Source organism: Staurois parvus, unplaced genomic scaffold, assembly GCF_062004578.1.
Source record: "Staurois parvus isolate SC_StPar_1 unplaced genomic scaffold, SC_StPar_1.0 ptg000018l, whole genome shotgun sequence".
NCBI classification, from domain to species: Eukaryota; Metazoa; Chordata; class Amphibia; order Anura; family Ranidae; genus Staurois; species Staurois parvus.
Genome location: NW_028317814.1, coordinates 10698547 through 10708922, shown reverse-complemented (window position 1 = coordinate 10708922; position 10376 = coordinate 10698547).

Here is a 10376-nt window from a genome sequence, read left to right as displayed (position 1 = left end):
CACTGCCCATAACCCCTCTTATGGAATGGGACTGAGATACAGCAGACAGCCCTGTGTACTGCTATCTGTGTTTACCATTCTTGGTGATGTGTCACTTCAGAGGCGATACAAGTTCATTCAAGGCAAATAAATAAGAATAATGAGTGTAACTAAATGTATTTTTCTTTGCTGCTCTCTATGCGTCATCTTGTGGTATTACAAAGCACAGCCGTCTGAGAAAAAAAAAATCAAGTTGTAAAATGAAGAAAATCTTTGACATGAAGTACAGAATCATATGCACACTGCAAGATGTGTTGGGTCTCATGGTTGTAGTAGTTTTGCCACATACACAGTACAATAAACATCCCAACTACAGCACCACCTGCCTGGAGTTTGCATGTTCTCCCTGTGCCTGTGTGGGTTTCCTCTGGGTATTCCGGTTTCCTTCCACACTCCAAAGACATGCTGATAGGTGAATTGGCTCCTGTCTAAATTGTCCCTAGTATGTGTATGTATGAATGTAAGTTAGGGACCTTAGATTGTACGCCCCTTGAGGGTTAGGGACTGATGTGAATGTATAATATATATGTAAAGTGCTGCGTAAAATTGACAGCGCTATATAAGTACCTGTAATAAAATAAATAAATAAATAAATGTGATGATTGCCAGCGGGGATAAAGGGATAAATACCTGGCTGTAAGGGATGACTCACACCATGACGCATCGCACTGTCAAGCACATATTTTCATGCCTTGAGGCACATTGCAACACGTTGCAGTTGTCAGCGTCTTTAAAATGAATAGGCTCTAATACAAATTCAATGCATAGAAATGAGGGCATGCTGTATTTTTTATACCTCTTGCATTGGTACATTGTGGAGGTGCGTTGGAGTGCCATTCAAAAACCAACATGTGCCCGCAATGTCTCCACTTGTCACCCCAATGAGCTGGTGAACAGAGCCTCAAAGCTGGCCATACAGGTAAAGATTTCTCTCGATCAGTGAGCTGAACAAATCAAGCCCATCCGTGCCAAACAGCTTGGATAGACAGAAATTGTGTTCTGACAGCCGGCACTCTTGGCTGTCAGAATACCCAATGGTTCAAGTGAGTAGAAAGGCAGAGAAAAATCCAGTTGGAGGTCTGATTGGCCGAGGTGCCTATTGTCATGTGTTTAAAGTGGTAGCAAAGACTGAGTCTAGGTTCACATCTCCGCGTTTTCACCCGGTGCGTTTTTTTGGAAAGGGTCAGGGACTTTTTTAAATGCAAAACATTGCATTTTTGGTTCTATAGACTTTAATGCACAAAACCACGTAGTGCATTTTTCATGCATTTTTTATGTGTTTTTTTAACATGTTTTTGATGCATTTTGCATTTTATTCTGCCCAGAAACCAGTTGAAAAAAAAGAATTCAAAACGCATCAAAAACGCAAAACGTACCGCAAAAAGCACTGCAGAAACACATCAAACGCAAACTTCATCGGTGTGAATTTATGCCTTAAGGTTTTCTACATTAATGTGGCACTAAGGCTCCATTCACACTATGTCCCTCAAATTGCATGAAAGTTGGACTAAGGTAGTGCAGGAACTACTTTCAAGTCACTGTGACTTGAAGTCGCACAGATATGAATGGTACTCATTGGGAAACATAGGGAGTGACTTGGACCCCAAAGTCACATGACAAGTCACACAAGTGTAAATGGGCTCTAAATGCTGCAATTAAAAAAAAAAAAAATGTTATACTTACCTGCTCGATTGAATGGTTTTGCACGGAGCAACTCTGATCCTCCTCTCCTCGGTGCCCTCGCAGTGCTCCTGGTCCCTCCCTTCTTCTGAGTGCCCCCATAGCAAGCCGCTTAGTATGGGAGCATGCATGTGTGCTCACTCCTGAGCCACTGCTCCTGCCTCACTGGCTATGATTGACAGCAGTGAATGGCTCCTGTGTCTCAGCCAAGACAGAGATCTGGAACAGCAGGAGCCCTCATGCACATCGCTGGATCAAGATCAGACTCAGGTATGTAGTTAGAGGGGCAGCAGGGGGAGCTACATCTTGAAGGTTTTTTACCTTTATGCATAGAATACATGAAAGTAAAAAACTTTCAGCCTTTACAAGCACTTTAATATATTCTCTGCATTCAGGTAAAAAACGTTCTGTTGTCAGCTTCCATCGATGCCCCCCTAAATACTTACCTGAGCCCAATCTTGACCCAGTGCTGTGCCCAAGAGCAGTGGCAATGTTCTCTCTCTCTCCTATCTCACTGGACACAGTGAGAGCAGCGGACGCCATTGGTTCCTTCTGCTGTCAAATAAATCAGGCCACAAGGGAGTGGGAGGCGGGTCCAAGCCACACTGTGTGTGTCAATGGACACACAGAGCACAGCTCAGGATCGAGCCTGCACATGTGCCACCATAGTGACTTCCTATGGTGGCACTAGGAGAAGAGAAGCCCAGAGTGCTGGGTGGTGACCCAGAAGAGGAGGATCAGGGCTGCTCTGTGCAAAACCATTGACATTTTTTTTTTATTAACTTTATAATCATTTTAAGAAAGGATCAGAGTCATCAAATATCTTTATTACACCAAAAACATGTTTTGTGGCTTTAAATGGCCACTTCCTTAGTTCAAGGTGATACGCTGATATTTAATCATCTGTGATCTGTTTACTGTGAGATGGTGCTATCTTTCTGTGTAGGTCTTTCTACTTACCTGATTCAGAACCAGGGGCGGACTGACAACTCATGGGGCCCCGGGCAATAGGGGATCATGGGGCTCCTGTGTCCTTGCCCAAACTCAAAAAAGCCTATGAAAAAGGTACCAAGGGCATCTCATGGGGCCCCCTACTGACCCCGGGCCCTCGGGCAGTGCCTGAGTTTCCAAATGGTCAGTCCGCCCCTGTTCAGAACCCTGCTCAGGATCCAGGATTGGGACCCCCAGCAGCCTTTGCCTTCCTGTGTGGAGACAGGCTATTCTTCACCAGCATTCATGGAAGGTTCCGTGTATCTACCCTCTTAGGGTATCCACAACCCCTGCATTTTCTTATTTTTTGAGGCCATATTTTGAGTCCTCCATTACACTTTAGGGTTCTCCTGCCATCCCTCTTTTCTATTCCAGTGGACACTCCGAGTCTCCCCATGGGTCTACAACCAGCCTTTTGTAGCTAAACCCAGTGGAACCTTTGGACCACCACAACCCAAAATCCAAAACAGTGGCTGCAGCTGATAGGTTGCAGTCACTGTTCGGTCAACTTTTTTCCATCTGGTCTCTTTGATTTTGTTTTTCTTCGAACATTGTTAAGCTGGTTGATGTTGATGGGGCCACCTATGTCTCTAATTTCGATCCATTTACAGGAATTGGTTGAAATTTGAGCTACGTATGACCAGCCTTACACTTGCACAGTACATGGCATGCATGTACCTAATACATGAAAATGGTATACTGAATGACGATGGGTCTGTTTTGTGATCAACTGCTTTTGCAGTGATTTTGTTGCTTCATTGGAATCTTACATGATTACATGTCATGGTGGTTGCTTGTGTTGCCTTTTACACAAATTGGTTACATGTGTGCCCTGTTAAAGCAGCTTATTAATGTTTAATGGGTAACATTGTCTCGTGGTTTCCTGTAGGCGACATGTCTTTGCTATCGCTCCGTACATTAAACTGTCAGAATCCGTATACCCTCAGCATTGTAATCTTTTTAAGGGGCCTGCTTTCAATTTTCACATGAGGTTCCCAGGATGACGTGATGAGAACCTGGTTGCAAACCAAAATCCCGTACGGCAGGAGATGGACCACAAAAACATTATGGTTATGTTCACACTAATGTGGTGCGGTACATCGCATGTGATTCGCACAGGAACCACACCGCATTCCTGTGCAAATCACATGCGATTTGTGTGCGGTGCGATTGGAGCCATTCATTTTGTATGGCTCCAATCGCATCGCACCTGCACCAAAAAGGTGCAGGACCCTTTTCTGGGTCCGCACTAGAATCAGATCGCATGGGTATTCACACCTATGCGATCCGATTCTGCACATCACACCACGTTTTGTGGACCGATTTCGGGGTGTTGTTAACCTCTTGGCGCCGGCGCCTCCCGCCGTTTTAAGAGTTTCAGAAGCTGGAAGGCGGGGTTTTAGGGTCATGTGATTCGCCGTCACGGCGGTCACATGATCGGAAAAGATCCCAATCGAAAGAGGAGATCGGTACCTTTCCAGGAGTAGCGGACATATGTGCACTCTCAGCACATATGTATTTTTTAATTGCATGCAAATATGTGGCCCAGATGCCGAGAGGCCACATATTTGTGTGCGATCGGCATCAAGGGGTTAAGTTAACATACACACCCGCATCGATTCGCATGAACGAGGTGTGAATTTGATGCGGTGCGGAACTCGCACAGAAAACGCTGCGAATTCCACACCGCATCAGAGTGAACTAAGTCTAAGGCTCCATGCACACTGGGCGTTTTGATAACACTGGTAACGTTTGCTGTGTAAAGTCACGTTCAGCTTTTTTTTAGCGTTTTTGCATTAGCGTTTAGCGCATTTGTGTTTTTAGCTTTTTTGTACCCCCAAAAAAAAGTCCAAAAACACCGGTTTGCTGCGTTTTACCGCGTTTTTGCATGTTTTTCAGCGTTACAGCGTTTTTACAGCTGAAAAGCAACTCTAGAAACCCAGTCCTTGTTTTTTTCCAGCCAAAAAACGTTGATTTCAGTCTATGTGTGCATGGACACATCGAATAACATGCTGGGGTTTTACTGGCTGTAGAAAAAATGTCAAAAGCCAAAAACAGCCGCTGTAAAAACATCAAGTGTGCATGAGGACTAAATGTTACCATTAATCCTTGCATTGAGATTACTTCTGTTGTAGTAGCACATTTTTGTTTATCTCTTGATTTTGATTTTTAGAGCCTGGCCAAACACATGTGAACCGCGTGTTACCGCAAACTGCAGTGCATTGCATTGCCATTCATTTTGAATAGCACCACCTTGTAGCACATTTACGTTGTAACGCATCACAGCCCACAGAAGTGAATGATCTGTACCTGCGGTGTGTTGTATTAACCTCCCTGGCGGTATGATTATTTCAGATTTTTGATGCTGAAAGCAGTACCATTATTTTGCATGGAAATATGTAGTTTTTTTTATTGTAGGCTGTAATATTTAGGAATAACTCACTGAAATCTGTCCGAACAAGAGTCTATTAAACATCCCGGGTATGATGAAATTTGAAACACAAAATCATAAATTATAATTTAATAAATAATCATAAAAAATAATAATATAATAATAAAACATTTAATTCAATAATATAATCAAACCAAAAACACTGAAATTTGAAATATAGCGCCAAGTTCGCACCTCACTGAGCAAAGTCGCAAAATTGTTTTCAGTGTCTGATGACGAATTTCCCCACAAATCATTATCACTCAATTCTGCAAATAGTTAGAATTTACTATCGCTGTTCTCTAGCTGATCAAAACCCGCTTTTGACCTAAAGGGACGCTTTTTGGACACCATGGACTTTTCTAAGTTTCCAGGCAGAAAGAACAGTCAAAATGCAGGCAGGGCACAGGACAAAGCACTAGGGACAAAATGTATGTGAAATGGGTTGAAACAGCAATGTTTTACTATGCAAAATTCATTTTGAAAAAAATGACATTTTTTTTTAAATTTTCAAATTTCCCGTTCCGGCGCCCGTACATCCCGACGTCACAGGGACCGGAACACAGAAGTCGGATGCCGGCATCAGCCGGAGGAGATGGCCGGGACACTGCAGGGGACACATCGCGGGAGCGAAGGACAAGGTAAGCTCTTCAGGGACTCCCTATGCAGCACCGCATGGTAAGCCCGAATGTAGCTCGGGGTTACCGCTTTTGGTACTGACATTTTACCCCGAGCTACACTCGGGAATACCGCTAGGGAGGTTAAGAAGAGTCTGACATTGCACATCTTAGGTGCATTGCGGGATATACAAAATGAATGGCCTTCTGAACACAACGCACTTAAAAAATACACCGATGGGCTACATTCACATGGAAATAAACATTTTACTGATTTAGTTTTTCTGTTGCGCAAACGTTCCTGCGTATGTACTTCCTTTTAGATCCATGTTTTTAAATGCATAAAATATTCCTGTTTTTTTCCAATATCCTCCATTATGTCGTCAGACGCAGATTTTTGAATTTTGTGTTACAGATTTGAACACAGCGAATGTTTACGCACCTTTGTGGATATCTCCATTGAAAACAATGCAGCTGCGTTCAGATCCATAAATAAGAAATGCCTGTAAATGCTTTTTTTTTTTGTGGCCATGTGAATGTAGCTTAACTCATATTCCAACGCTCGTGCATTACAATGCTCATGTGTAAATGGGTCGAGATTCCTTAAAACTGTACTGATGGTGATATGGAGAATCTCATGACTAATTGATGCTAATTGCATGCCTGTCTTTGCCTTCAATATATTGGTAAAAATCAGTAAAGTCAGAAGTTACAACTTATATTGCAGGTCAGTGACTTAGCAGTTATTAACCTCCCTGGCGGTATGATTATTTCAGATTTTTGGTGCTGAAAGCGGTACCATTTTTTTGCATGGAAATATGTATTTTTTTTATTGTAGGCTGTAATTTTTAGGAAAAACTCACTGAAATCTGTCCGAACAAGAGTCTAGTAAACATCCCGGGTATGATAAAATTTGAAACACAAAATCATAAATTATAATTTAATAAATAATCATAAAAATAATATAAAAATAATAAAAAATTTAATTCAATAATATAATCAAACCAAAAACACTGAAATGTGAAATAGAGCGCCAAGTTCGCACATTGCTGAGCTCAGTCGCAAAATCGTTTTCAGTTTCTGATGACGAATTTCCCCCACGAATCATTATCACTCAATTCTGCAAGTAGTTCTGATTTACTATCGCTGTTCTCTAGCTGATCTAAACCGCTTTTGACCTAAAGGGACACTTTTTGGACGCCATGGACATTTCTCAGTTTCCAGGCAGAAAGAACAGACAAAATGCAGGCAGGGCGCAGGACAAAGCACTAGGGACAATATGTATGTGAAATAGGTTGAAACAGCAATGTTTTACTGTGTAAAATGTAAAAAAAAAAAAATGACATTTTTTAAAATTTTTAAATTTCCCGCCGCCGGCGGCGGCGCCCGTACGTCCCGACGTCACAGGGACAGGACACAGAAGCCGGATGCCGGCATCGGCCGGAGGAGATGGCCAGGGACACTGCAGGGGACACATCGCGGGAGCGCAGGGTAAGGTAAGTGAAGAACACTTGCCGGAGCAGCGCCGCATGGTATTCCCGAGTGTAGCTCGGGGTTACCGCTTTTGGTACTGAAATGTTACCCCGAGCTACACTCGGGAATACCGCCAGGGAGGTTAATGCCAACCAGGCAATTGTCTGTAGCACAACCCTCTTGAGGGCCACTGTGCTTCTGGCTACCCCTAAGCTTTGCACATCCCAGTAACACTCATTTTCAACACTTGCATCCACAGTCATTGAACAGTCCATAAGCTTGTTTTTTGTTATTTTATTAGGGGAATAACTTGGATGGGGTAATAGGGATTTGGCCCAACTTGGCTGAAACAATGCAACTTCCTTCCTATTTACAGAGAAAGATCCTGGACTGTTCTTCTCCTTGAATGTGGTCAGTCTTTATGGATCAGTAGAAAAATCCTCTTATGAGCTAGGGACTTTCAGTCCCTCTGAAAGTTAACACAGATTTTTGCAAACTACATGCAGAGGTGTCTCCTCTCCCCTGTAGAACTGCTCCCAGTTCCACAGCCTGCAGATACTACCAGCCAGGGGCGGACTGACAACTCATGGGGCCCCCGGGCAATAGGGGATCATGAGGCCCCTGTGTCCTTGCCCAAACTCAAAAAAGCCTATGAAAAAGGTACCAGGGGCATCTCAAGGGGCCCCCTACTGACCCCGGGCCCTCGGGCAGTGCCCGAGTTTCCAAATGGCCAGTCCACCCCTGCTACCAGCCCTCCTGGCTGCTCTGAAGATCTCCCAGGATAAAGGATTAAGCACAGCACTTTCCTTTGAGAGCTTGCTACATGTGGCAGTCGTTCCCCTTGTGAATCCCAGTGTGTTCTCATGTACTCACTTTGTCCTCCATTCTCCTACTGCTCCTAGGCCTCGATCCTGTTCATAACGTGATGCTGAATGGATTCTCCTGAGCCAGCCCAAGCCTAGCCTGGAGGCCAGCCTCTCCTAGACCAAGGGGACATCTCCCAGGATACTGACAGCCTCCTCAGCACTCCATCTTCAACCTGACTCCCTGCTGTCATGGCTCTCTCATATTTATCAGTTAGCCTTACCAGACTACCAGGGCCTACAAATCTAGAATTGACCAGACTCCCATAAACATTCCAATTTAGGTCTCCATCCCTCCTGCCCACTGGCTTCTGGAAGCTTCCATGGTCCTTCAGAACCAGGTGGAGGCAAAAGAGTCCCAAAATGCTGAGTCACCCAGCCTGACCTGCATTTACCCAATCTCATTACGGACAGTTACCATGAGTCATAACATAATACATTTACCTACATTTCCACTAGTAGCACACTAAAGGGTGCTACATAGCATTTTCAGAAAAAAAAAAGATCCGCAAACAAATCTTCAAAAGTTAACTTTACAGGAGACTTCCAGTTTACGTCATATTGTAATCAGATCATACAACAGAGCCAAAGCTATCTCTATGTAATGTATATGTTGTAAAGAAAGCAAGCTGTAAGGACTCCAGTTACACAGCAAGAAGCATTTCGTGGTTATCTTTTTATTTTATTTTCCTTTCTAAAGTAATAAAAATAAAAGTTGTAAAGGTTTCTAACCAGTTTGAAATGTTTTGTTTGAAACGCGTTGGGTTGAAGAGAAACTTTACCTAATATGTTTTGATCGCATTGGGGCTTTTTGTATTGTTTTTATAGTTTCTTTGATTTTAATATGTTTTGAATAAAATACATTTTATAGAATCACATGAGTGCATGTGTCAAATACCTGTAAAGTCCCATCCAAACTTAGAAAATTCTTTTGCATTTGTAAAGTTATAAAAGTAAAAGTGTAAAAAGTAGCAATGCAGAATAACTGCTAGTGTGTAAGAGATGACAATATGATGTGTCCCTGCTGTTGTTACTTTTGGCAGAAAGGGCAAAAAAGACTGCCGACTAACATGTAGGAAATGGAGGTGCTCCAAACAAGTAGGAAATGAAAGGAAAAATAATTAAAAAGAAAAACAAATCATTCAATTATTTATTATTGTCATTTCTACATATTATGTATCATTATTATTATCATCAATATGCATTTTATAACTATTACAAAATCAAATACTGCTTTCTAGTTCATTTATCCTAAATATTCACTTGAAAAACCTGTTAACATCTAGGATTCTTTCATACGTCTTTTTAGTATCAGAATTTCATTTAATATCCACTTGGATTTTTATTTAAAGCAGTAATAAACCCAAAACCAAAAATGTAATATATTGCAGCTTACTATTGTAACACCCTGCCGTGACTTTGCTTGCTGGATGTTAAGTGGGCACAAGATGGCAGTGTCCAGCAGCACAATTGTACAGACCCTGTTGCAATGCTTTGTGGGATTTATAGACTGACTGGAGGACTTTGCTATTTGACAGTGGGCTAACAAACTACATTTCCCAGAGGAGTTGGTATGTGGGAGGGGGAAAATAAACACAGAAGCCTGGGAACCCAGGACAGGAAGTGAGAGGTGAGAGCTGGAGAAAAGGTGTGGAGGAGAAGCCAGTGTGGGACACTGGAGAACCGGGCCTGGTTTGGCTGCAGAGAGAGATAAAAGAGAAGGAGGAGTTTCTGACCGCTGACACCGCTGACGAGTCTGGTGAGCCTTCCTGTGGGTTATTGATCCAGAGTGCTGCTGTCCGGAGCGATCTCTAAAGGAGGAGCTGCAGGAACACTGGAGACCCCCATCTGCAGAGAGGCCATCAACTACCTGATCGGATCGGGTGATAGAGTTCCATTCTCAAGCCATTCAAGTTGCCAATGACATTGCTCAAGTCTGCTGCTTTCTGCCTTGTTTAACTGACACTGTTCACAAGTTACATATGTTGAGGCCTAGTTCGACTGGCCCACTGGTTACTACACCTTCATCATAATCCATTCACAGGAGCCCACTGCCTTGCCTTGCCCTCTGCAAGCTAAGCTGCATTGTTGCTTTCACCACAGTCAGTCCCACATTCACCAAAGATCTCCTGCCTTGCTGCAATTTGCCACTGGGGTCCTAAGAGGAGTTAATCCTTACAGAAAGGGATGATGCTCATATTTGTTTATACCTGCCTATATCTGCATTTTACCCTGTGTGTGTTGTAGGGGTACTGTCCAAGCTACCTACCATTTAAAAAGGCA